We start from the raw sequence: 5,296 nt of genomic DNA, 5'->3' as shown, positions 1-5,296 counted from the left end.
AACAGCAACTGGCACAGGGCACTGGGTCAATAGGTTAGTCCCAAAAATGATATAAAGTTGCTATAAAATGATTGTAAAACATCCAAGAATGATAATAAAATAGCATGAATAATTCATAAATTATAAATACGTTTCCAACGTATCTATAATTTTTTATTGTTCCGTGCTATTATATTATCTATTTTGGATGTTTTATATGCTATTATATATGATTTTTGGGACTAACCTATTAACCTAGAGCCCAGTGCCAGTTTCTGTTATTTTCCTTGTTTTAGATTTTCGTAGAAAAGGAATACCAAATAGAGTCCAAACGGAATAAAACTTTAGCGGTGATCTTTCTTGGACCAGAAGACACCCAGGAGACCTGGAGTGCAAGTCGGAAGAGCCATGAGGTGGCCACAAGGGTGGAGGGCGCGCCTCCTGACCTTGTGGGCCCCTTAGTGGCCTCCTGACCTAGATCTTCCTCCTATATATACTCTTATACCCTGAAAACTTCCAGGAGAGCCATGAAACCACTTTTCCACCGCCGCAACCTTCTGTTCCCGTGAGATCCCATCTTGGGGCCTTTTCCGGCATCCTGCCGGAGGGGGATTCGATCACGTAGGGCTTCTATATCAACACCATTGCCTCTTCGATGAAGCGTGAGTAGTTTACCTCAGACCTATGGGTCCATAGCTAGTAGCTAGATGGCTTCTTCTCTCTTTGATTCTCAATACCATGTTCTTCTCGATGTTCTTGGATATCTATTCGATGTAATACTCTTTTGCGGTGTGTTTGCTGAGATGCTATGAATTGTGAATTTAAGATCAGCTTATCTATGAATATTATTTGAATCTCCTCTGAATTCTTATATGCATGATTTGATATCTCACTACTGCAGGATGGTCCAAACGCGACACTATGATCAGAGACCCTTCGACGAAACTGTGTGCGATGCCATAATCGCAAACGATGGTGTAAAAACGTCAAAAAAGGTGCAAGACATTTGCGATGACCGATGCATCAAACACGGTTCAGAATTTAGTTGCGTGTGTGATGTAGGGCATACAGTTCAGCTCAATTAACTATTTGGGATGAGGAGGCACAAAAGAACGGGCAGCCAGATGAAGGCGTGTGCGATATACAGCATACGGTTCACTGGGATGAACTGTGTGTGATTAGGCAAGACAATGGAAACGGTTCAACTAAATAAGATGTGTGTGATACGCGGCAAACAGGTTCGTAATCTGAAATGTGTGCGAAGACCAATAATAACACAGACGATTGCTGCTAATAAGCCGTGTGAATTGCTCTGTCTAAAGTAGAATAACATGTATATATAACTGAAATAAACATCCAATTACATAAGTGACTATACAGATCATTCGCACACACCTCAATAAACAATTGCATGCATTCTAAAGTAGGAGAAACGATCGTCTAGTCATCTACTTCTTGTGAGGCTCCTGCCACTACTATGTGGCTCGATCCCTCGTCTGGGTCAGGAAGAAGATAGTTCCTCATGTCAATGATCCGCCTGTACATCTTGTAGCTTGTGTACGCATCCATGGCCGCGTACTTGACATGTTGTTCATCCAGTCTCTTATGCCACACACTGTGCCAAGCGTTCTTGTCCTTATTACTCTCTTGCTTCATCTTCGCGTAGTAGGGGTCTATGATGGCCGAGGCGAGGTTAACTAGGGAGTTCAGTTTGCTTTTGTCGCTGCCCCAGACCTTGTAGTGGTGCTGGATGTTGACAAGATTCGGGCATTTCAAGTCCAAAACCTTGAGCGCTTTTAGATCGTTGGTGGTGTCCACCATAGCAAAACTGTAGTCAGAGTTGTTGATAAACCTGGAGAAATGCTCGCAAGGCCTTGTGGCAAGGTGCAGGTGGTAGACGAGGACGTCATGTCGCACGCACAACTGGGCGACGGCAACCTTCTGATTGTGCACGGCACGACCGATGGTGTACTCGAGGTCAAAGCCGACCACTCAGTACTTGTCCTCGGCAAGGAACTGTTCCATAGTTTGGATGGAGCTCTCCACCGAGACCGGATCATTCGTGTACACCACCGAGAGGGCCTTCCCCCTCACATGGGTGTCCACTACGTGATGCGTGGTGAACTGCCTGCCATTGTCGTTGGCGACCGCTGGGAGCGCCATTGGAACCGCTGGATGTCCTCTCTGTATGTGTCCTCGTGGTTGTGCTTATTGTGTCGTGTGAGACAAGAGATGAAGGTAAATGGCCGCATGAATAAAGGGGGTCGGGCGGTGTGGATTCTCGGCGCGTCTGCATGGTAGTTTTTGTAGCGGGTAACTGCATCGTCGTGCCGCGCCCAGTGCAACCGCTTGCACACGAACGTACGTGATCGTGCGTCAGCCCAAAACACTGGCAGCGCACATGGAGGGACGAGGGCAGAGCACCCGGAGGGACGCAAGAGCAGAGCATGCGCGGCGGGACGCGAGCAGAGCGTGCCGCGGTCGCCTGAACCGCAAGCAACCACACGCAGAGCAGTTGAACATGTAGGAAATGGTCGCCTACAAACCGGCCGACAGTTGCGTCGCTGCATAGAGAGCGGCCGTGTGGTACCACCTCCGTCTAGTCTATAGTCTCCTTTATATTACGTGCCATACTTTGCCCTCAAATTTAACCAACAAAATGTTAATGCATGTTTTAAAAATTATATAATTGGAAACTATGTTGAAATACAAATCTAACTATATAATCTTTGGCGAGATGCATTCGTATTTTATTAGTTAAATCATACTTATAAACCAGGACGGTGGTATAGTAGGTAATTAAATCGCAAATGTATTTTTATTAACCGTATGTGTACGCCGCCTTTCATCCTCCTCTCGCACGTCTTGTCACCCCGCTGCCGCAGACGGCTTACAACGCAAGCTTGCGCAGCACGCGGGGGCGTTCTTTTTGCCAAACGGTGGCGCCAATGAATCATCGGTGAGCCTGTTCCCGCGCAACCTCACAGGTTCCCGCGCAAGCTTCCCGCCCGACTCGGTGAAATCCCCAAAAATCCCAATGCTTACCGGCCTGCTGTAAAAACCTCACGGTCGGCAAGTTATGCGTCGCATTTTCCCCTCCATCCCTATAGCTTATCTCGTTTGCTTCTCCCACATTCTCCAATGGCATCGGTCCATCGCCGTCGCTCAGCCACTCCGCCGTCATCAGAGGACAGCTCCAGCTGGGAGGCTACAACGCGGTGGCGGCGTAGTCCCCGGCGTAGTGTGCTACTTCTAGAGCACTATGTTGGTATTCCCTTGAAGAGGAAAGGGTGATGCATTAAAGTAGCGTAAGTATTTCCCTCGGTTTTTGAGAACCAAGGTATCAATCCAGTAGGAGGCCACACGCAAGTCCCTCGTACCTACACAAACAAATAAGAACCTCACAACCAACGCGATAAAGGGGTTGTCAATCCCTTCACGGTCACTTATGAGAGTGAGATCTGATAGAGATGATAAGATAATATTTTTGGTATTTTTATGATAAAGATTAAAAGTAAAGATTGCAAAATAAACGGTAATAGAAATAACTTATTGACGGGAGATTAATATAATGGAGAATAGACCCGGGGGCCATAGGTTTCACTAGTGGCTTCTCTCAAGACAGCATAAGTATTACAGTGGGTGAACAAATTATTGTCAAGCAATTGATAGAAAAGTGAATAATTATGAGAATATCTAGGCATGATCATGTATATAGGCATCACGTCCATGACAAGTAGACCGACTCCTGCCTGCATATACTACTATTACTCCACACATCGACTGCTATCCAACATGCATCTAGAGTATTAAGTTCATAAGAACATAGTAACGCATTAGGTAAGATGACATGATGTAGAGGGATAAACCAAGCAATATGATATAAACCCCATCTTTTTATCCTCGATGGCAACAATACAATATGTGTCGTTTCCCTTTCTGTCACTGGGATCGAGCAACGTAAGATTGAACCCATAGCTAAGCACTTCTCCGATTGCAAGAAATATCAATCTAGTAGGCCAAACCAAACTGATAATTCGAAGAGACTTGCAAAGATAACCAATCATACATAAAAGATTTCAGAGAAGAATCAAATATTGTTCATAGATAATCTTGATCATAAACCCACAATTCATCGGATCTCGACAAACACACCGCAAAAAGAGTTACATCGAATAGATCTCCAAGAAGATCGAGGAGAACTTTGTATTGAGATCCAAAGAGAGAGAAGAAGCCATCTAGCTAATAACTATGGACCCAAAGGTCTGAAGTAAACTACTCACACATCATCGGAGGGGCCATGGAGTTGATGTAGAGGCCCTTTGTGATCGATGCCCCCTTCGGTGGAGCTCCAGAAAAGGCCCCAAGATGGGATCTTTTGGGTACATAAGGTTGCGGCGGTGGAAATAGGGTTTCGTGGTGCTCCAGGATGTTTTCGGGGTATATGAACATATATAGGAGGAAGAAGTAGGTCACTGGAGCCACGAGGGGCCCATGAGGGGGGAGGGCGCGCCTAGGGGGGTAGGTGCGCCCTCCTACCTCGTGGCCTCCTCGGTTGTTTCTTGACATCCACTCCAAGTCCTCTGGATCACGTTTGTTCCAAAAATCACGCTCCCGAAGGTTTCATTCTGTTTGGACTCCATTTGATATTCCTTTTCTGTGAAACACTAAAATAGGCAAAAAAAACTACAATTTGCACTAGGCCTTGGGTTAATAGGTTAGTCCCAAAAATAATATAAAAGTGTATAATAAAGCCCATTAAACATCCAAAACAGAATATATAATAGCATGGAACAATAAAAAATTATAGATACGTTGGAGACGTATCATAGTGTAGTGTGTGTGGCGTCCCTATTGGGTGTGCGCGGAACCCCCACCACACGCTCCGCCGCCGGTGCCCATCGGCAGCTGTTGCCAGCCGCCGTTGCCGCCACACCACCGTCGAAAGCCAGGGCCATCGCCCGCTCTGCCGCCGCAGCCCGAAGGTGGCAGATGGCCGCCTGCTACCTCTTGAGCATGCGTTGGTTTTCCCTTGAAGAGGAAAGGGTGATGCAGCAAAGTAGCGTAAGTATTTCCCTCAGTTTTTGAGAACCAAGGTATCAATCCAGTAGGAGACTACACGCAAATCGCCTAGTACCTGCACAAACAAATAAGAACCTTGCAACCAACACGATGAAGGGCTTATCAATCCCTTCACGACCACTTGCAAAAGTGAGATCTGATAAAGATGATAAGATAAATATTTTTGGTATTTTTGTTTTATAGATTGGAAAGTAAAGATTGCAAAATAAACGGCGACAGAAATGGCTAGTTGACG

Source organism: Triticum urartu, chromosome 5 (assembly GCF_003073215.2).
Source record: "Triticum urartu cultivar G1812 chromosome 5, Tu2.1, whole genome shotgun sequence".
Taxonomy (NCBI): Eukaryota; Viridiplantae; Streptophyta; class Magnoliopsida; order Poales; family Poaceae; genus Triticum; species Triticum urartu.
This window is presented reverse-complemented; position numbering follows the sequence as displayed.